Raw genomic sequence first — 24650 nt, 5'->3', positions numbered from 1 at the left:
CAGAATATTTAAAAGTTTAGGGCTAATTTAAAATGAAGATCATACTTTAAGGACACATTATGCAATTAACTCTATTATATTAGTTGGTTTATTAAAATCAAGGCAATATCTTTTTGTAAGGGGAATCTATAAAATTGCCTCCTAGATTGTTGAAGCACATTTCTAATATTGTTCGAGCAAATATGTATCCTTCTAACTCACTCTTTTTTTTACAAGTATTTCCGTTGCATTTATTTTTAATTGAATATTAGATTTTATAAAATACTTAAGGCAATGTTGTTTTAGTTCGAAAATTAATGAGATAATATCCCAAATAGAGATATGACAATCTTTGTTAATTTTTCGGGATAAAGGACATCTTTTTAAGAAAAGATTCAAGTGAGCAACATCTTTTTCTAGAGACAAATAACTTTTTAGTGTCAACTCAATTAAAAACCAGAAATCAATCAATGATCATATCTTAAATTTACATTTAAATTTGCAAAATTCAATATTTAGACACATAAAATTAAGTAGGTAGTCATCTCAGGCGTTGTGAAAGTGATCACCATTCTCCACATGTAATTGACTCCCAACATGATTTAATGAATCTCTAATCAAACGAGATCGTAATATTGTCTTTAAAAGAGACTTTCAAACTTTTCTTTTAAAAGCGATTTATAGATTTTCAACCTTTTAATCTAAAAAAGATCAATGATAACTCCAAATTTTATAAAACAAAAAAGTTTCTAAAAAATTCTCAAAATAATCAAGATTCGGATCCTAAAACTTAATGATCATTCAGATAATAAAATATAAAAGTTGTAAATATTAAATAAAATTATTTGAAAATGTTAAAAGAATAAGATAACAAACATTTATTGGGTCAAAATTTTCTCCTTTCATCTTATTTTCATCAATAAAAAATCATCATCATCATCTTCATGATTATCTTAGAATTTATCATCTCCTTCAACCATCATTATCATCAACTTTAAACCACATTTACCAAACTTCAATTGAATCCTAAGTCCTAATCTATCACTATTATCTTCTAAACTTTGACTAAATCCACATAAATAGAATAATGATTCAGTCCACCCCGTGGATGGAACATGCAATTATTAATAGGGATGCGCATTTTTAGATATCAATATTATTTGATCCGAAATTTTGGATATCTAAAAATTTGTATCACTAAAATTTTAGATATCGAAAATTCTTTGGATATATTTTGTATCACTATTAATTCAAATATTATTCTTTGAATTGGACAATGTTATTGTAATTCGATCCAAAATTTTTGATATCCAAAATTCTTTGGGTTGTTTACGAAGTTAATGATTTTTAAAGAATAGTGTTTAGGGATGTGAGAGAAATAAAAAATTGCAAGAAATAAGAACGAAAGTGGCACTATATTTAGGGGGGAAAATAGAATTCTTAATCAGTTAAGGGCAAGGAAAAAAAATGAATTTTGGGATGTGAATATAGAGGGACGAATTTCTAAAATTTTAGGAGGGGGGCGAAAACAGATTATCAAATGAAAAATCAAATGAAAATACAAATAAAAATATATACTAATTTGAAATTTCAGGGAATGCGACTGCCTCACTTGTTTATATGATTTGTTTTGATTCATCTTCATCTAGATTGCAATAAAAGAATTGATCCACTTTGATCTAATTTTAATAGAAAATAATTTATAAAATTTAACTAAAATAAAATTCGACTTATTCAGTTTACACCTCAAACATTTAAATTACTGCATGAAATCAAATATATTCATCGTAATAATTTTTTTAATAAAAAAGATAGTACATTTACAAGACGAATGTCAAGATTTGAATTCATGAAGACGAAATAATATATATATATATATATATATCCTTAAAATATGATAAAACAAGTGCAACATTTTTCCTTTCCATCAAATAATTAAGCGAAGGATAAATTTAAAGGCTAAAACAATCAAGGACACAATAAAAGTAAAGCATCATACATGACTTAAATTAAAACAAGAATTGACGAGACTTGGAGATCAAGCAAGAGTAGCAGTGCATGCTAATCATCATCATTGACGAGACTTGGAGATCAAGCAAGAGTAGCAGTGCATGCTAATCATCATCATTGACGAGACTTGGAGATCAAGCAAGAGTAGCAGTGCATGCTAATCATCATCATTGACGAGACTTGGAGATCAAGCAAAGTAGCTTCCTCAAGTTTTGCAATCAAATTTGGCTTAACACTGTTCGGATCAATGTCAACCGTTGATTGTATCCTAGATTAGTCACTTCTGCTTGATTAACAGAGTTTTCCAGTTGTTCTTTGTAAAAGTCCCAATTAATTTTGCTGTCAGTAGTAATATCAGTATAGACCTGCAGTTGAAAGGAAATTGATTTATGTGAAACTTTGTAAAATTGTTTCATTTGCGTGTTAGTATCAAATTAATGCAAAAGAATAAGAAAAATTGTGAATTGATGCATACCTTATTATCTTCATTTGCCACATTCCTCCAGACAACAACCAACTTAATGTTTTCCTTGATGAGCCAAGTGCTGAAAATCGTGTCTGCGGCGACGGAACATCTAGCTGCTGCTTTCCGGATCCATGCCAATCAATCTGATCATACATGCTGACTTGATCGGTTTGATTGTTAAAATACACCTCTGTAGATATTGCAAGACCCACTTTACCACTTGGAGCATCCGTCGTCGCAGGATCAAACTCTAGTTTCGCACTCAACGTTGGTTTAACACTGCTCATATCAATCTCAACAGTTGACTTGTATCCTAGATTTGTCAAATTGGTTGACAAAGGCTTTTAGTAGTTCTTTGAAGTAGTCCCAATCAGTGTCTGCAATGACGGAACACTTGACGGGTGCTTTCCGGATCCATACCAATCTCTTTTGTGATACGTGAAGAAATCATGGCTGGTTTGATTGCTAAGATACACCTCTGTAGATATTGCAGGACCAACCTTACTACTTAAGCAAGAATTATCCCAGATCTTCCCCAATGTTGCCTTCAAGTTGGCTTAACGCTGTTGGGATCAATCTCAACAATTGACCTGAATCCTAAATTAGTCACTTCTACATGGTTGACAGAGTTTTCCAGTTGTTCTTTGTAAAATCCAAATTAATAGTTCTGCTAGTAGTAACTCAGTATAGACCTGCAGTTGAAACTATTTATGTGAAATTGCTGAAAACATCTTATCTGCAACGATGGAATGAACAATTAATATAAAGAAATTCGGATTTCATGGTGGAAACAACACTTACATTCGCCACTGAATCCATCCAAATTTAATTGATGAATACCTTATTGTCTTCATTTGCAGTATTCCTCCAGGCAACAACCCGCTTAATTTTGTTTGATGAGAAACACAGCTATACCTTCCGAGTTTCCAACATTGGTATCAGCAAGTGCTGGAAATGTCTTGTATGCAACTCTGGAATTTCTAGCGTCTGAATTTCAGATCCATACCAATTATTTTTTCAAACGTGATTAAGAACTCATCGGTTCGATTGGTAAGATACACCTCTGTAGATATTGCAGAACCCACCTTGCTTGGAGCACTCATCGTCTTTGTTTGATAGTTTTGAAGTAGCTTATGCTATTGGTTTGGTTGTGTGATTGTTTGAGTTACTACACACATTATATTACCAGTTTGCAGCCCACAGATGACAAAAGTCGAGCCCCATAACATCGTCATGTGTGATTTTGTTTCTATTATGGAGTCGGCGTAACTATACTGCAAGACTAAATTTTTATATTACCATTCACATGTATTATCACATGTTGGCTTTACATATGTGGTTGTTGTAACCAATGTGCTCTTTTTTACATTATGAAAGGTTGTAAATATTTCAATATTAATTTAAATTGATGCGTGTCGTATAAACTTGTATCTTATTAATGTGGGATACAAACAACTCCTTTCATTACATTATTTTTACCAACAAAACCTTCTCATTTTAAATGCTTTGGATATACTTACATAGAGTATGATTTCTTTTTTAAGGAATTAGTGATTAGAGATGTGAGTGAAGATAAAAAAAATTCATAAAATTAAGGGAAAAAATGAACAGGCTCCCTCGCTCATAAAGGATAGTGAAAACAAATTCTATACAAGGCATCCACCATATTATTTTTTGAACTAGGGTCCTTACTATAATACCAAGGGAAGAGGCCAAAATTGTCATGCGACTTCATTTTTTTTGGGTATGCATCTTCAGCTTTGTAGAGAAAAAAAACTTTTTTTGTTGGTAATGATGATGTGTAACAATCTTGGAGTCTTTTAAATTTACTGTAGCAAACACCCTAATCGGACAAATAATTGGTAAGGTGGATTATTTGAAGAATTTTTTTAAACACAATATTAGAGCCATTTTCTCATTATATATTAGAAAAAAAATTCTTTATTCAGTTTTAGGACGAGGACAAAAGGAAATGATGTTTTTGGATGTGAATATATAATAATTTTTCTCCCTTTTATGGTTTGTTTTTTATTCTTCATGATCTAGATTTTTATAAAACAAATCGACCTGCTTTGATGTAGATTTTAATAGTAAAAAAATTAATCCACTCTAATCTAGACTTCAATTAAAAAAAATTAATCCACTCTAAACTTGACATCAATAAAAAAATACCTACTCTAATCTTTAAATACCATAACGAAAACTTAGTGTTGCGATCTAATAACGTAATTTCATATTTTATTAACATTACTAAACCCGAAAACTTCATATCAATTTTTTATAATAAAACGATGATAATGACAAAACAAGAAGAAGAAAATATCGCAAACAAAACAAGAAAATAAAGAAAACCAATATTTACATGAAAAATCCTTCAAGGAAAAATCATATGCAGAAGAAAAGAATTTTCAATAATATGAGAGGGAGAAGAATACATAAGGATTTAGAGAAATAAAACTTTTCTACTAACCATAACCCTAGTATCTATTTATAGGAAAAATAATTGATTACAAAGAAAACTTATAAAGTTGAAATCTACTCAAAGTACGTTTTCTACATAAAAAGGAAATAAACTTTCTAATTTTAATCAAACTAAGTTTCTTACTTTTTCCAATTATCTTTTAAATAATTTGAACCACATTAAATTCGAATCGAATTCTAACAATAAGAAAAAAAATATTTCTTAACCAGTTTAAGGGCAATGATAAGTAGAAATGATGTTTTAGGATCATGGTTGGATGATTTATAGATGGTTCGGGATGATTTATAGATGGTTCGTAAAACTTACTAAGCTAGAAAACTTATGAAAATTTATTTCTTTTTCTTATGATATCATGCCCTTTTCTTCGAGATTGTGACTCATCTATTGATAAATGACTCCACCATCTTTGAAGTTCTACCACTTTGAGTACGATTCTCTCCATTTTTAGGTTTTAATTTTGGCTCTCTCTTCTTCATATCTCGCCATCACAAACATTCTTCTTTCTATAAAAGATTAGTAAAAATCATGCATCTATGCATAAAATCACCAATGCAGTGATCTTAAATGTATATATTACCATGTAATGTATCTATTTTATGAAAAATAATGTTCTCATAGATGCATAAATGTTAATCATCAATCTTTTTTTTCTTCGAAATAAAAATTTTAATCTTCCTTTGTTGATCGCTTTCTTCAAGTTCTATCTGATACTGGTCTAGCCATTTGTCAATTTAAATTTGTATTTTTTTAAAAATAATATTTTTATCTCATGTACCATCATGTCCTTTTTATCTTATGGTTTTGTATGTTCATTATAAAACCTCATGAAAAGTGTTTTCTCTCATGCCAAATACATATTTTGGGTTCTTACCACAAAAAGAGAAATGGTATTTGTTACAATATCATAACGATATTTATCGACAAACAAATAAACTCGATCGAAAAAAAAAGAACACCAAGATTTACATGGAAAACCCAAAAGAGAAAAACCATGGGCAGAGGAGAAGAATTTTCACTAATATGACGGAAGAAAATACAAGAGAATTTTGGTGAAAGAAAAACTTAATCTCTAACCCTTACCCTTAATATCTATTTATAGGGATATATACTTGATTACAAAGAAAAACTAAATACATTACAAATCTACTTTAATAAAGTTCTCTACTTTTAATTAAACTAGGTTTTCTACTTTCCCAAATTTATATATTAATTAATTTGTGTCACTTTGAATTCGGGACAAACTCTAACAAATCTTCACTTTGACACAAATTCTGAAAGTGCAAAGATTTCAAGACAAAACACTAGAATTCGATGTGACACCCAAAATCAACAAAAAAATAATTATTCACTTCAACGAACAAGTTCTCTACCTCTTTCACAACACCCCACAAAGGGGTAATCTTCAATAATGGACACAGATCGAATCCAAGCTTTTCTAGGCTTGGATTTAGTCTTCATATCGACATGGTTATCATAAGTGCCAACTTTTCTCACAAATGTATCACCACAAGCAATATCATGCACAACACAATCTCGGTCATCAATGATAGTTCTATCTTCAAATTCCTTATGTTCACGGAATGGAAGTATTTTCTACTTTACATAACCATTCTGCCAATGGTTATTTTGTTCAACAAAAACTCTTATTTTGTTTAATTTTGTCAATACGTTTTTATGAGTAACAACATTATTTGACATGGAGGATAAAACACCAACTCCATTATCTAAAACTATTGAACCCTGTAGAACATAAAATTTGACAGTCTTTCTCTACCCTTTCATCACAATAAGAAAGCCTTTGCAAATTTTCATATCTCTACCTTCATTGGAGAATTTGTATCCTTTTGAATATATGGTACCTAACAAAATTAGATTTATACCCAAATCTGGAACATGACTCACATTACCAAGAGTTTGAATAATCCCATCGAACATCTTAATCTTGATTGTGGCAATATCTACGACTTTACAAGAGACATTATTTCCTAAAAATATATCACCTGTATATACAAATTTATGGTCTTAAACCAGTTACGATTAGGACTCATATGAAAACTACTACCAGAGTCAGGTATCCACTCATCACTTGTTATAAAGTTATCGTCAGCCGCAAATATGAGTTCTCTATCATTGTAATCCTCTTCTACATTGACCTCACTAGATTTTCCAGAGTTATGTTATTCAACTTCTCTTTTGATTTTATTATGTAACTTGTAATACTCCGATTTAATATGACATTCCTTTTTACATAACTGACAAGTTTTACTATGATTGGAAGATTATTATCTACCCCTTCTAATATTATCAGAAGAACGCTTGCATTTTCTTACACAGTTTGAGCAAGTCGATTCATCACTTGTTATAAAGTTATCGCCAGCCGCAAATATGAGTTCTCTATCATTGTAATCCTTTGCTACATCAACCTCACTAGATTTTCCAGAGTTATGTTATTCAACTTCTCTTTTGATTTTATTCTGTAACTTGTAATACTCCGATTTAATATGACATTCCTTTTTACATAACTGACAAGTTTTACCACGATTGGAAGATTTTTATCTACCCCTTCTAATATTATTAGAAGAACCCTTGCATTTTCTTACACAGTTTAAGCTAGTTGATTCATGCAGCACAAGACCCTCTGCTTGGGGCTTAGAACCTGATACACGGTGTTTCATCTTGTCAAACGAGTGCAATCCATTGTACACTTCTTCAAGAGTGAGTGTTTTGCAACTGTAAAAGATTGTATCTCTAAAAGATGAGTAGGATGAAAGCAGCATATGAGGATCAGTCCTAAGTCTTATTTGTTATACTTCACTTCTAAAGTCTCTAGATTAGATAAATTTTCCTTAAATGTGGCCAGGTGCTCTTCAAGAGATGAACTTTTTACCCACTTAAGTGAATAAATATGTTGCTCTAATTGCAATTGGTTGGTCAATGATTTCTGCATGCAAAGTTACTCCAATTTCGCCCACAAATAAGCAACCATTTTTTCTTTCATCACATCCTGCAAGATTTGATTTGATAAGTGTAAATGAATCTGAGAAAGGGTTTTACGATCCTTATGTTTTCCCTTATTCGTCCATTGTGTTATCGGCTTCTCATCAAATTCTTCTATTGTATCGTCAAGATCCAACTGAACAAGACGATCTCGAGTCTTCACCTTCCATAAGAGAACCTAGTATTTCGATCCAACAATGGAATATCATACTTCATTGTTGCCATAATCTTGAACCCAAAGCTCTTATACAAATTTTTATAATATCAGAACGATGATTATGAAAAATAAATAAACATAATCGAAAAATAAAAAAATAAACACCAAGATTTACGTGAAAACTCCGAAAGGAAAAAACTACAGCTAGAGGAGAAGAATTTTTACTAATATGAAGGAAGAAAATACAAGAGGATTTTGGTAAAAGAAAAACTTAATCTCTAACCCTTACCCTTAGTATCTATTTATAGGGATAAATACTTGATTACAAAGGAAAACTAAAAAAATTACAAATCTAATTTAATAAAGTTGTAACCCCCTCAAACCGATACAATTTATCCGATCCGATCTGGGGTGTCACATTAGGGCCACCGGAGCGACCCACCGGAAAAATAGCGAAAAATTAAACTTTTTGTTAAACGATTAAAATCATAAAATAATTTATAAATACAAAAGTAAAATTTATCAATATTCAGAAATAAAACAAATATCTGACTCGGATTTAAAAACAAAATACTAGCTACATGCCCCCTAATCACATGCACCATTCTCCACAAGTAACGCCATAGGAACTGTCTTGTTGAAGTCGATAATTGCACAGGTACAATTCTTTTAACATGAAAAGGTGAGTGACAAGGTGAGCTTTGGGAAGCTTAGTAATACAGAACTACCTATTGATGTTACAGGATATGAGGATAAATGAAAAGCCATAATATTTCCTTATTTAAACAGACATATACATGTTTTTCAAGATAAGCTGAGGTTCCATGGTAACTCATCGATTAGAAGCTATGAAGATCTCATTTCATAGGAAGCATTCATAGTATTAAGTTTTCAGAAGATCAAATAGGATGTCTAGTGTGTTCCAACCAAAACCAGTGAAAATATATAAATCTTTTTAAAATAGTAATTGTTTACAACATATTTTCAAAACCATAGTAGAAACCTCCAACCGAACACTGTTATGCAATTCCCTAAAACTGCATCCATAAGAGCTTACCCTAAGCACATAGCAAAAGGAGCCAACCTAAGGGAATACCTTGGGGCCTATAGGCCTACCCAAGGGTATTCTTAGGTCCGTAAGGATTTACCAGCTAGATCAGGGTTGTACCTCCATACTTTAGAATCCTACCCATATAAAAATATAGTAAAAATCAGTTTTAACCGTAAACCATAATATATGGATCGTGATCTAGTAATATCTCATAACCGTGATAATGAAATAAACCATATAACTGATCTCCACATGTACACCATAACTAGTTCCATGATTAACCCAAGGGAGTGCCATGGGGCCTGAGAGCCTACCCAAGGGTCACCTTAGGTCCTTAAGGATTTACCAGCTTGATCGGAGTTGTACCTCTATACTTCAGCCTACACAAATAATGTCTCAATAAAACAGTTCAAGTAGTAACTCGTGAAAACAGGAAACCATAGTTTATAACTCAATAAATTCCATCATTCCATAAATCAGGAACAATTCGTATTTTTCAGTGAAAGCCGTAATCAGAGAACACATACCATGTTACCATGGTTCATAAACCAGTAAAGCAATAATTTTAGTAAAACTCATTTAAAACATATAAAACCGTCATGTAGTACATGGGGAACACACTAGATGATCCAAGTATTTTTCAGAGGCACTTAATAGTTATCAGGAATGGAGAACGTGAAACTTATGTAATTTGATCGGATTCCATGAATGATGTCCAATTGAAAGGGATCGATTACTAATGGATATAATCAGACATTTAAACTTAATACTTTAGAATCCCACTATGATTTAGGTGCATCAGAAAGGTGTTCAGAAACCTTTATACATAATAAATTCTAGATTCAGATTTACGGAGAGTGATTCCATTACCCAAACAATCAGGTGTATTCAGGATTTTATATTGAATTATCAGGATTTTAAGTCCAATGAAGCAAATGAGGTATTCAGTATCCTTGCACTAAGTTACTTGTTTTTTCAGATATGACCGGAGTGATTTGAGCTGATACGGGATAAACAAAGATTCAGAACATTTACAATATGTGTCAATCTATCGGATTATCAAAATAACTCGAGCTGAACAACTCCCAGAACTAATGCATGTCGACCGGTCCATTCGTTGCCCTTCCAGTGTATTCACTCTTTAATACCAAAAATTCTTGTCCATTGATCACTTTCAGAATCATAGCTGAATATATCTTAAGGAGGCGAGCAAATATTCCAATAGTCTTTATTCCATTTCCACATTGCAACAATATTAGGAATTATCGACGTACTTTAATTCATGGTTACTAACCCTTAGGGATGATACATTATGTAAGTTCATTAGTGTTTCTAGACTTATCCAAATACTTACTTAATCCTCAGTCATTGAGGTTACGCAGTTCATTTAGTAGTCAAGTCTATCTTGGTCACTTTAAAGTTTTCCAAAGTAATTCGGACGTTTCTGAAATTTGGATACATATGATACTCCCGTTCAATTCAATTTAGTCATATAATAAAGTTATTTTGGTATTCAAAGTTGATTTGCTCATTTCAGAGTTAAGGGTATTAGTTATTCTAGGGTTCAGAGGTACTTTAGGTCATTATACACTTTAGGGGTATTTTAGTCATTTTACACTTCAGGGGTAATTCTATAATTCCAATATAGATCCAGGAGTTAATTAAATGATTATAAGCTCATGTGTATCAAATGTGAGTTCTCAAATCGTCTCCATAATGTAACCATCTATTGTGCTTAACACCTTAAGTGTATCATCGCCATTTCATTCAAATATGTCAGTGGCATACTTTCGATAATTTAGACTTAGATGAATTCTAATTCATTTAACGCTCATGGTATTTTTTCATTTGATCATTTCAGGTTATTATCGAAATTACGAAGTTCGAGGACATTTCAGTAATTACTTTCAAGTTGATCAAATGCAATTTTTCTGATAATTAGTCAAGTTATCCTTTCAGAGTTATGATTCGCCATCTGGAGAAGTCTTGGTCTTTTTCCATTACAAATACATTTTCATAATTTTATCCCATGTTGCTCTTTTCGGTAATTTCATATCCAGTTAATCCCGATATTTAACCTTTTAAAGAAAATTTATCAAACTTCACGGATCTTAACGTCAAATCATTTATTTTTTTTTTGATTGATCTTCCTTTTTCGTAAGCGATTCATATCAGTCATATTTGGTTACCGACTTTTTATAATATTAGGATTGAGTTTAGGAAGTGGTCACTACATACATATGACCGAATTATACACATCCACGCAGAAACCAGTACCAACATGTTCCATAAAGCATGAAACATGTAGTAATGAATTACCTCAATTTTCATGCCATATCGATCAACCATTTAAACTTCATTCGATCGCCCTCGAACTTGAATTCAATGTACAATAATTCATCGGCTACAAAGCAACCAAATTTATGTTAGAAACTAAACTCAATTGAGAAACCATATTGAATTCCGAAGGTAAAACATCAAAAAAATGGCTTATTGAGTGCGAATTTGGTAAAATGAACTTCGGATTCAGACTTAGGATGTCGAAAAATATTAAATAGGGCTTTTAAGAAAATTTAACTTTTTCAGACAAAGTCAACGGTCAATGGGTTGACTCGGTCAAAGTCAACAGTTAACGGTTTGACTCGATCAAAGTTAACGAGTTGACCCGGTCAGTTGACTCAACCGAGTTGATCACTCAGTGGGGGTTGACTCAATCGGGTCAAGCGAGTCGGGTAGGTGTGTCGGGTCGACCCGATTCCAAAAATTTCCTTGGAGCGTGGACAAGCCCTACGCACACTGTCAGTGTGTGGAGGAGCGTGACATCGGTAACGGGGTTGATTTGGCCGGCCAATTACTCCCTGCTCAACTAGACACCTTAATTACTCGAAACCATACCAAAATTCCAACCAAAAGCAAGCCAAAATCACCTAAATTAAAGCTCAAACACTCACCTACATGGCGATAGGTGATGACGCGTCGTCGAAGAGCAAACCTGAGTGGGTTTGTTTCGGAATCCTGAGGGTAAAATGTTGGTGGTAGCGGTGTGGTGAGATCGTCGTCGGATTGGCCAGAACCGACGATGTTTTGCGGAGAAAATAGTGAATTTTGTTGAAACTTTGCATCCAAAATTATGGCGAGCGATGCCGTTATTCAGTTCAAGGGGGCTCGAGTTTTGGTCGACGGTTGGTGGGGAGTTGATTGGTGGCAGTGGCATGCTCCAATGGTGGCCGGACGTTGACGTAATTGGTCGGTAAAGAGGGTCGACAGGGAAGTTAAATTTGGGGTTTAGGGGATAATTTGGGGTTAAACTGATCGGGTATTTTATTTTTCATTGGGTCTAGAAAATGGGCAAATTCTAGGTTTGGTCCCCGAATTCCTACAACTTTCTAAAAATGATTATTTTTTTTCTAAAACTTATAATTTTGACCCCTAAATTGGGGTGTGACAAAAGTTTTCTAATTTTAATCAAACTAGGTTTCCTGGTTTCCCAAATTTATATATTAATTAATGTGTGTCACTTTGAATTCGAGCCAAACTCTAACAATGTTTATTTTTCTAACAATGTTTACTTTTCTTTTGTCTCTAAGGTCATTTTCTCTATCAGAGTAGTTGTTTCGGGTCTTTACTGCAAATTGATAAATATTTTCTCACCTGATTTTATCTTGAATGCGGTATTATTTTTAAGATAGTCTATTATTGTCTTCATCTTTTGTCCTTGATTATCCAAACGATGTGGTTCTTTCTTGTTGCAATGATTCTCATGCTCTTTTATTCATACTTTGTTCAATCATCGTGCTCTTTTGTAGGTATTTTTCTTACTTTTTCAATGCTCCTCATCATTTGAGCACAAAGATTCTTCATTTTTTTAATGGTATTTTCCTCATACCATGTTTTTCAACAATCTTAGGCTCTCAACTTGGGTCATCTGAAGCGCCACCATAGTCATTCCTTTCTCCTTCTTCAGTTTAATAGTTTAATGACAAGGGTTGCTCTTCATGGGATCTATACCAAGATGAACACCTATTTTAGGTCTTCGTCGAGCTTCTTAAACATTATTGTTAACTTCGAATATACAAATGTCTTCTTATTTGCGTCCAACTTTCAATTCTTGCCTTATTTCTTCATTTCAGGTTTTTAAGGTGGAGCAACTCTCATTAGCTTCAATGACCTTCTTTTATTCCTAAGAGATGTTATGCTATTTGAAAATATTTTTTTCTTTTTTCATTTTTTTTAAATTCAAAAAAGTTTGATAAAGAAATTTTGTAAGGGTTTGTATTCCTGATGTATTTGTAATCCAGGTCTCACTCGAGGTACTTGATCATCAATGGGTATTGGATGTACGTTCTTGATGCGATAGTGACCTAGGTTTCATCGAAAGTGCTAATATTAGTATGCTAGAACATGTGACCATGGACTATATCATGATGTCTACTTGTGTGTTGTGGATGAATATTCGAGTTACGTGACCCAAACCTCATATTTGATTTTTATATTATGATTGTGGATAGAATTGTATATATAACACTGGTTTTCTAACTGTACTTACCAGTATACTTTTGTTATTAATGTAGTAGTCTAAAAGAGTTATTTGTTTGACATTGAGCTTATAGCTTAGCATTCAGAAGTTGTGTTCGTTTACAAGTTACATGTTTCATAAACCGTAATGACATAACAATATCATTGGAAGAGTCTCAACGAGAGTATCAGAGTACAATAATGACGACTTAGCTGACATAAAAGTTGTTGTTTTATTTAGGTAATTTTTGTAATATTTTTAATTATATAAATTGTATTTTTAAATAAGGAGCTTCGTTCTTTTAAAATGTTATAATTTTCATATCTTGTATAAGTATATTAAATTTTTGAGTAAAAGGTGTTTCCATGCGAACTTAATGACAATATATTACTTTTTTTTTCATGCGACCTTAATGTTGAGATATTATTTATGTATGAGAAATTAAGGAAGAGACGTTTTTATCCATGCAGTCCTACTGGAGAGATATTTTTAATACCCAAAATTTCATCTAGTGACCAAAATTTAAATTTTGAAAGTTTAGTAGCCAAAGTATAAACTTGGGAAAGATTTAGGACCAAAGTTTAATTTTAAAAAGTTATGTATTCTGATCCCGTAAATTAATACCCCCAAGAATGACGCTTCTGTGGGAATCGGATTTTTCGTACGGATTTTCAATTAAAAGCTATAAAGAGATAAAGCTTGGGAAAAATCTGGATAATCGGATTAAATCAAATTTTTGAGATATTTTGAAGGATGATAAATTTCATTTCCATATCTTAATTTGGAAGGATTAAATGTGGATCGTTGGATTTAAGATGATTTTTTTCATGTTGAATATAAACAGTTGGATTTAAGTGACTAAATTATAAATTTTGGAATATTACAAGGGAAAAATTGGAAGATGAGTAATTTTTTGTTCATGATGATGTAAGGGATGATGTAAGGGATGATGGAAGCATGGTAATTGAGTAATTATCATGAAATACAAGGGTAAATTGGTAAAGATATTTAATTTTAAGGGTAAATTGGTAATTTACCATTTTATGAATTTTTAATTCCTTTATTTAATAAAGAAAGATGAAGAAAAATCAAGAGATTTATTCATCTTCATCCTCCCATTTCCGTGAGCTATATACAAGGTGAGGAGTTTATTTTTTTAAGCTTGAATACTTGATTTTTGGATTAAGTTATTAGATAGAGAATTAATCTACTTGAAATTATCTATCATTTGGTATAATTATTTCATGGAAATCATGCTTGGATGATGAATTTTATAAATTGGATGGATGCAGGGGAGGTTAGATTTTGATGAATTAAGGATGGATTATAATGTAGTTGATGTTGGAGAATCATTTTCATGTTTGTATGATAATTAAAACCACCTAGAAATGCATATATAAGTTTCGGCCAAGCTAGGGTTCATGGAGAATTGGTTGAATTTTGATTGAATTTGGTGGTTGAATGATTAGAATTGCATGAATTTAATCATATGAGCTTGAAATCAGGCTTGAAATCGGATGAAAATTATACCTTAATTTCTTCATTAAGTTCGGCTATGGGGAAGTTATTAGGGGGAAATGTTCAAAAAATTTCTATGGTCTATAATTGAAAAAAGGTGAGTTCTACATGCTTTGGAAGTTGATTTGGATTAATTTGGAACATTGAGATAGTAAAAGGATTTTTTTTGCAAGTTTTGGGAATTATGAAACCTTGAAGTGAAAATTTTCAATTATGAGTATTCAATGTTGAAATTTAATATTTGGGTGCTGAATTTTAAGTTAGAATGTTGATATAAGATCAAATTGCAAATTTGCGAAGGTATTGAATTCGAATGGATTAGGAAATAAGGGATTGAATTTCAATTATGAAAATGCGAAGGTACTGAATTGAATATATTTTTACAATGCTGGAATGTTTAGGATTGACTTGAATAAGTAAAAATGATGAAAGACCAAGATGCAACTTGTAAGAATTGTTGAAGAAATTAAGGATGCAAAAATAATAAAAACTATTTAGATTTTTTAGTCTAAGAGTAAGTTTGAAAAATCACCAGAACTTCTATAACAATTATTAGCAAGTGATATTCATACGGTTGTGTTTGTATGTCAATTTAGTTTTGTTTAAAACAAACGGAGATTGATTTCAAATTGTATTATGAAATATATGATTTTTTTTATCGATAATAGGTCATAAAATATGACAGCAGATTCTGCTTAAAACTGATTCTGAAAATTGGATTAGAAATTTCACTATAAATTGTACAAGTTGAATTATAAGGATTAATTTATATGGTAGATTCGTATTCAAATCTAGTTTCAAAAAGAAGAAATGGAATTAAATTCCAATTTATAGATTAATAGAGAATAATGATCCTTTAAAGGTAGTGCAAGTTGTCAGAAATGGAAATTTTAGAATTTAAGTGGAAATGGATTAGAAGTTGAAGAGTAATGTTTAAATGTTTGATTAGAATGCTTGAGTATATTTTTGGATGCTTGGAAATGAATTTAAATGGCAAGGTACCATTTTGAACAAATTGGAAATGTTGAGAAGAATTCTAAAAGAATTCATTTTAATGGTTAGATGATGGAATTTGAAATGATTAATAGAGTTATAAGTTGACATGAATGATAAGAGGATTGAAGTTATATTTCAAGTGTTATGGTTAGCATTGACGTTTTGAAATGGATTTAATAACGAATAAGTATCGATAGAATTTTTATGAATTTTATTACTAGAATATGTCTACGTTAGTAAGATACTAATATATGCTTTGGAATGTATGTGATGTATAAATGATGAACATGAAGATCGAGATCAAAGAAAGCTTAAAGCTAAGGAAAAAGTTCAAGAGTGAAGCTTGAATCACTAAGTAAGGTTACTAATGAGGCATTACCAGGTGAGTGCATTTCTATCTTATTTATATATAATATGAGAAAGACTTGCGATGAGTCAACTTTGGATATTTTTAAAAGAAAAAGGTTTTGAATCATATTATAATATACTTTCATAATGCTTTGTTAAATGATTTTTGAATGATATCACTGATTTCGGGTATGAGTTGCCCAATGCATTTTTATATGATATTTTGATATATTCGTGTTTATAAAACTTTGACATGTGTATGGTATATGGATTTAAATACAAGGCCGATTGTATGTGCATTGAGAATTAGTGGTACAATTGGCATGCGAATATTTTTAGTGATTATTGATCGATCTTACATGTTTTATTATTATTCTTACTTTTATTATTGTTAGTATTATAATGTCTCACTAAGTATATACTTAGCATGTGATGATTTTCACGCGTAGGTAAAAATAAGCATACGAAGTAAGGAGCTAGGTCAGCATCAACTTTTTGAAGAATCAGAACAACTCCATATCCGATATGACATCTTTTGAATATTGATAATACTAATTGACATGTATATTACATGGTTATGATACTTAGAACTTGAAATGTTTTTATATGGTTTTAAATGGATGACAATGCTTAATAATATTTATGAATGATAATTTATTATCCAGTATCTTAGTGAAAATGAATTTCAATGCTATTGAAATAAAATATTTTATGATTCTTTGATAAAATTGAATGATTTTAGAAAAGAATAAAAAAATTTCGGTTTTCAAGAAAAGACTGATTTGTAATTTTTATGTGACATCATAGACTCATATGCGATAACATATACGGGAAATTTGTGTTACAATATTAATTATATATACGGCCTTAATGGCGATATATTATTTATTCAACAACCTTATTGGTGAGATATTATTTATTTATGCGGTTTTAATGGCGAGATGTTATTTATCCATGCGACCTTAGTGGCGATATATTATTTGTTTATGCTGCCTTAATGTTGAGAGATTATTTATACATATGACCTTAGAGGTGAGATATTATTTATCTATGTGGTCTTAAAAGCAAAAACTTTATCCATACAGCCTTAGTGACGATATGTTATTTTTCTATGCTACCTTACTGGTGATGTGACAATTTTTATTTTTAAAATTTTTAAATCATTATTTATATGATTATTTAATTAATTTTATTCAAATACACTGGTTCCTTAAAGGAAACTCTGCCAGGAATTGAACCTGGGCTTCCTTGGAGAGAGGTCAGACACCAAATTATATATTTAACTTATATTAAACTACCATTACAAAATAAAAAAAATAGATCTATGATTCAAACTTAAGACATCTCACAAAAATATTCAAACATTTAACCAATAAATCAGTTTAAGAATTGATTTAATGCATACCAAAATTATTATTTAACTTATTAAACTTAAATAAATTTTCATTTCAATTTGAAATAATTAAATAACAAGTTATATAATTTATAAAATTAATATTAATTTATTTTAAAAATTAAATTTATGATATTTATTTATAATAGAATACAAATTTTAAATTATTTTAAAAATAAATAAATAAATATTATCAAAAGTTATATTATATCATAAGTAGTTTAAAATTATATGTATTTTGTAACGCATGGATAAACCATGAGGGCCTTTTTAATACCCCTAAAATTTCATCTAGTGACCAAAATGAAAATTTTCAAAGTTTAGTGAAAAACATATAAACTTGGGAAAAGTTTAGGGACCAAAGTGTGCTTTTAAAAAGTTATGTAATCTGATCCCGTAAATGAATAATTCACCCCCAATAATGACGTTTCCGTGGGTTTTAGATTTTTCATACGGATTTTGTATTAAAAGCTATAAAGCGATAAAGTCAAGGGGAAATTCGAATAATCGGATCGAATCAGATTTTTGAGATATTTTGAAGGACGAAAAGGTAAGGTTAATAATTTCATTTCCATGAAATAAATTTGAAGGATTTAATATGAATCATTGGATTTAAGTTGATTTTTCAATGTTAAATATGGACTGTTGGATTTAAGTGACTAGATTGTAATTTTTAGAAAATTACCAGCAAAATTGGAAGATGAGAAATTTTGTGTTCATGTTTGAATATGATGATGCAAGGAATAACGAAAGCATGGTAATTTATTAATTATCATGAAATTCAAGGGTAAATTGATATTTTTGCATTAAATGAATTTTTAATTCATTTATTTAATAAGGAAAGACGAAGAATTTTCAAGAAATCACTTCATCTTCCCTCTCCATTTCCATGAGTCCATGCTAAGGCAAGAGAAATTCTATTTTTGATTTTTCAAACCAATTTATTGGGAATTTGGATGAAAACATGAAATAGAAAATTGATCTACATGAAATTCTCTATCATTTGGTGCCATTTGTTCATGATTTTGATGCTTAAAACCTCATGTTCTTGAATTAGATGGATGTAGGTGAGGTTAGTTTTTGATGAATTAAGGATGGATTATGATGTAGTTGATGTTGGAGAATCATTTCCATGCTTGTATGATGATTAAAACCACTTAGCAATGCTTATATCATATTTGGTCATGCTATGGTTTATGATGAAATTGGTTATTTGAATTGAAATTGATATGAACTTGATTGGAAATGATTGGAAATGATGTTTATAAGTTGAATTCATACTTGAATCAAGTTGGAAATCAAGTCCAAGTTGTAATGGTAGTTTCAGCCAAGATGAAATAAATAGGAAATTTTTGTGGAAATTTATTTTGAGGTTAGAATTGATGAATGAATGATTAGGTAATCTTTAGAAATTTATTTGGACCAGTTTGGAAGTTTGTTAAAGTTTAAGGACCAAAGTGCAAGGTGTAAGAATTGGTGAAGAAATTAAGGATGCAAAACAATGAAAATTGTTTAGATTTTTAAATCTGGCAATAAGTTTGAAAACTCACCACAAATTATATAAAAATGATTAGGAGATTATTTTTATACCATTTTGTTTGTATGTCAATATAGTTTTGTTTAAAATAAACGGGGATCAATTTCGAATTGTATAATAAAAGATAAATTTTTTATCGATGATAGATTAGAAAACAGAGCAATTGATTTTGCTCAAAACAGATTTTGGAAATTGGATTATAAAATTCACTATAAATTGTACAAGTCGAATTAAAAGGAGTTATTTATATTGTTAGATTCATATTTGAATCTAGTTTCAAACGGAACAAACAAACCTAAATAGAAGTGTGTATATTAATACATAATAATGATTATTTAAAGGTAGTGCAAGTTGTCAGAATATGAAAATTTTAGAATTTAAGTGGAAATATATTAGAAGTTGAAGAGTAATGTTTAAATGTATGATTAAAATGCTTGATTCTATTTCTTGATTCTTGGAATTGAATTTAAATGGCAAAGGACATTTGAAATAAATTGGAAATGTTGAGAAGAATTATAAAAAAATTCATTTTAATGGTTAGCATTAACGTTTTGAAATGGATTTAGCATCAATAGAATTTTTATGAATTTCATTACTAGATTGTGACTATGTTAGTAAGATACTAATATATGCTTTGGAATGTATGTGATGTATAAATGATGAACATGAACATAAAGATCAAAGAAAGCTTAAAGTTAAAGAAAAAGTTCAAGAGTGAAGCTAGAATCGCTAAGTAAGGTTAATAGTGAGAAATTTCCACCAAAGTTCATTTTACTTAAACTATGATAAGTATGACATAAGGAAGATTTGTGATGAGTTAACCTCGAATGATTTGAAAAGAAGTTAATTTCAAATCATTTTATTATATATTTTATGTTATGTTTTAATGATTTCTTTGAACAATTTTGGGTATGAACTGTACGATGCATTTTTCATATGATATTTTGATTTGTTTGTATCTATGAATACTTTGATATTTAAATGATATGCGACTTTGATGGAGAAACCTATTGTATGTGCATTGAGATTTATTTATTATACGATATTTTATGTTGCCATTATTTAAAAAGATTATGATAAGTGAATGATATATGTTATTTCAATGTGATGATGTTTGAAGAGATTCTGATAAGTGAAAGATAAATGATTTAATGAAAATGCTCATTGTAAATGCATTGAGAGTCATAGGTATAATATAATTGGCATGCCATATGTATAATATAATTGGCATGCCATATGTTTGGAGCATTATATTTAGCACGTGTCTGGCATTTATATGACGGTGGTGCTACTAACAGTTGCATTATACTTATAGTACGCGTCTGACGTATGTGTGACGATGGTGCTACTATATGAAACTTAGTACATATCCGACATCTGTGTGACGGTGGTGCTACTATATGGTACTTAGCACGCGTCTAACGTCTGTGTGACAGTGGTGCTAAAGTACCAGGAATTCATTTTATTGCACTCATATGAAAATGGTGCTTACGCATATGTGATGATGGTGCGATGTATTCCTTATTATTGGCACATTGATATTGTGTTCTACAGTACTTGAGCATTATGCTCATCTGACTCGCATACCTTATATTCTTAGTGGTTTACATTGGGCTATGAAATAAAAAAAAATGAATAGTATATGCTATGAAATGAAAGTGAATGATACAGGCTACGAAATTAATTAAATGAATGATACATGATATGAAATAAATGAAGTAAATGGAACATTCTATGAAATGAATAAAGTGAAAGGTACAGGTTTGATATGAAATGGAAATATACTAGTTGATTGATTTGACTGAAAATGAGTTATATGGAACTAAAAACGCAAATTGTTTACAAGGCAGATAAACTGCATATGATACACTTACATGTGATTCATGTGCTATGTATTCTCATTTATCATACATTGGACTGTGATATAAAATGATATGTGAACATACATGTTAGTTATTGAATATCTTCTTTATGGATTGATGAATTACAAATCAGTAGATTTATGTAATGCTTTCATATTTTGATGTTTATGCTATGTTTTGCTATACATATGTCTTACTTTTACTATTATTAAAATTATAATGCTCACTATGTGTATACTTAGTGTGTGATGATTTTCACTCATAGGAAATGAAGAGCGTTTGGAGTAAAGAGCTAGGCCCATAATCAAAATTTTGAAGATCAGATCCACTCTAGAATCAGTATGGCCTTTTTTAATGTTGATAGTGCTAGTTGGCATGTATACTATGTGGTTATGATATTTTAAATAGTTATGTTTGAATCTCGTTTTAAATAGATGATTCTTATTATTATTGTTTATGAATAATGGTTTACTGATTAGTATTCTAGTGAAAATGATTTTTAATGCTATGGAAATAAAATATTTTATAATCTTTGGTAATAATTGAATGATTTTAATAAGAAACAAAATTTTACTGATTTTTTAATAAGATTATATTGAAAGAATTATGTGACATCCTGGACTAATATGCGGTAACGTATACGGGAAATTGGTTTTACAGCCTTTGATTGAACCCATTAGCTTATGAGTAGGTTTATCCAATTGGATTTGGGTTGGGCTTGGTTTAGGCCCAATAGGTGTTAAAAGGGGGCACTTGTGATCTTGAGACAAAAGAAAGATAACTAAAGAGAAATTATCCCAATTTTCAAAGCAAAGGCTAAAAACCATTAAGTTTTGATGATTTCATGTCTGAAAACCTCTCTCTTTTTTCTTCATCTTGGTTTTGTCTTCTTCCCTTCTTCATTTACCTTACCACCTCCATGCTTTAGCAAAGCTCAAGACTTGTTGGCTTAACAAGCCTATTTTTGAAATTCCAAGGTAAGAGTTGTAATCCCTCCATCCTAAGCTCCATTTTAAGCCCTTAGAAACCAAGTCTTGGCCTTGTGACCAAAAATGAGTTTTAATAGGGGTTTAAGGACCCAAGTTTGTCCAACCCGTTTTGGGAGATTTGGGCCTCATGAAAATGTTTCTAATCTCTTCCTAAGCTCTTGACTGATTTGGTAACTCATTGTCCTTAGTGTTTTTAGTGAACGAAGTTGGAGAGTGCTCCAAGACTAAAGGCAAGGAGATATTGGTCATTGGTTGAGTTGATGGTGTTCCCAGCAGCTAGGAAGCTATGGTAACACATTTACAACTTCTCTATACCATATGTGAACCATTAGATGTGATTAGTTAGCTTGTGTGAGAACATAAGGCATGTTATAACATTCATGGTAGATTTCATTCTATGATGTTCAAGGTGAAAAATGATCCTTTATGACCCCTATAAGCTTACATAAGACACCAATAACAGTTAAGGGCCTAAAGAAGGAAAATGGGTTGAGTTTGATGCCCTTTTTATTCTCAAATAAAGTATTTTTGGGCTCGAGTATCGGTATTGGAAGAACAATATCGATACTATTATGGATGCCCCTTGTTCCCATATGTAATGGGGTAAGGGGAGGTAAGATAGTAGGTTGCCCCCAACACTAGGTTGAGAGCAGCTTCCGTAGAAGACCTTCGAATTATGAAATGCCCTCCGTGGCCCTCGATCCCACGACCTCAAGGTTAAGAACCTTGTGCTCTACCAACTGAGCTGGATAGTCATCTCAAATATCGATACTATTCTTTGGGTGGGAAAAGCAAGGGACTTTTAGCTTGCAGCATCGATACTCATACAAAGGGTAGCGGTACTGTCCGGTTGGTATATATACTCTAGGGCTGAGTATCGATACCCTAGTAAATTTTCAAATTCCAGTATACTCTTTTGGTATCGATACTGAATAAACTTTCAAAACATCGAACCTAGTCCAAGGTATGGTAGTATCGATATCCTAGCTAAAAGTATCGATATTACCTGGCAATTTCAAATTCCAGAATACCCAAATGGTATCGATACCAAGGGATGTCTAATTTAAGGGAATATTCAGAAATGGGTCTAGAACTACCAATACTTCCTTAATAAACTTACAAGTGAGAACAACTGATAAATACAACACTAACACAAGAAATCCTTATGAACCAGTATGAGATAAAACCAACCCTTGTGTAATGCTCGGGAAAACATCAAGGACACCCGAGTTGCTCTAGCATTTGACGACCGTCTTGCTTGTCTTGAACATTAATATATGTCTTAATTAGTGCGCAAGACACTTCTTTCGCTAGCCAGACGCGAGGCCCGAGTACTCACAATGAGTTAGCTAGTCGGGTGTTGTTCCGATGCAAAAATTACGGATCCCACCCTATGTAGGTTAGAGGTGAGTGGGTGTTTCAGGGTGTAGTAGGCCCATCCTGGATAACACGTACATATACTAGTGTGCAGTCTTAATGTCCAAAAGTTATTTATACATATGACCTTAGTGGTGAGATATTATTCATCTATACAACCTTAAGGGCAAGAGCGGCCTTAATATCTAGTGTCAAAACATTCCCAAAATTTGAGAATTCATTTTAAGGCTCGCTTCGATTAAATTGGAGTTTCCTTTTAAAAAAACAACATGGTTGAAAGAGTCATCAACAACCTTTGATTATGGTGTGATTAGGCACCCAAAAAGGTTTTGTCATTTTAATAAAAGTTTAAGTTTAAAAAATTATTAAAATGATGTTTATTATGTCTACGTATTAGAAATTGAGTTCAAGAGTCGATTACGCATAGGGAAAGATTATCTCCCCACAACGCCCTAAAATTAGTACCTAATTGAGTAGTTGTTGCCTTTGTAAGGATGTTTACGAATTCGAGTTTTAATCTAATTAAAGATCCCTTTTTAAGAGTGACCAAACAAATTCCAATTTATTTATTTGACGATTCAAAGGAAAAGAGATAATATTTCAATATTTCTAATTTTCATATAGACAAGTTCTTGTGTTTCGAGCATGGGAACAACCCTTGCTTAATCAAATCAAAATATCAAAATATTAAAGTTTCTCTAAAAAATTGTTGAATCAAAATAGAGTAAAAACTCTAATTGATAAAAAAAAACTCTCTTTAGAATAATCTCACAAAATTGCAAAAGGGAAGAACTCTTAAGAAAGCTTTCAAATGCTTATAATTAAGCTTTGATTGTTAGATGATAAAACTCAAATACAAGTAGGGTATTTATAGGTTACAAGAAACAATCTAAACCACTCATTAAAATAAACACTAAATAATCTAAACCATTGAAATTAAAACATGAGAAAAATACTTAATTTTCACCTAAC

General features: G+C 31.2%; 1 long non-coding RNA gene across 1 annotated transcript in view; it reads right to left on the bottom strand.

The window, feature by feature from the left end:
• Positions 1–2294: 2294 nt before the first annotated feature.
• The window catches only part of LOC120217077, a 35130-nt gene continuing 12774 nt past the window's right edge, over positions 2295–24650 (bottom strand). The window contains exon 2 of the long non-coding RNA XR_005525121.1: positions 2295–2354. This is a non-coding gene — a long non-coding RNA (uncharacterized LOC120217077). The remainder of the gene's footprint in view (positions 2355–24650) is intronic.

Source organism: Hibiscus syriacus, unplaced genomic scaffold (assembly GCF_006381635.1).
Source record: "Hibiscus syriacus cultivar Baekdansim isolate YM2019G1 unplaced genomic scaffold, ASM638163v2 tig00110183_pilon, whole genome shotgun sequence".
Classification (NCBI taxonomy): domain Eukaryota; kingdom Viridiplantae; phylum Streptophyta; class Magnoliopsida; order Malvales; family Malvaceae; genus Hibiscus; species Hibiscus syriacus.
This window is presented reverse-complemented; position numbering and strand designations above follow the sequence as displayed.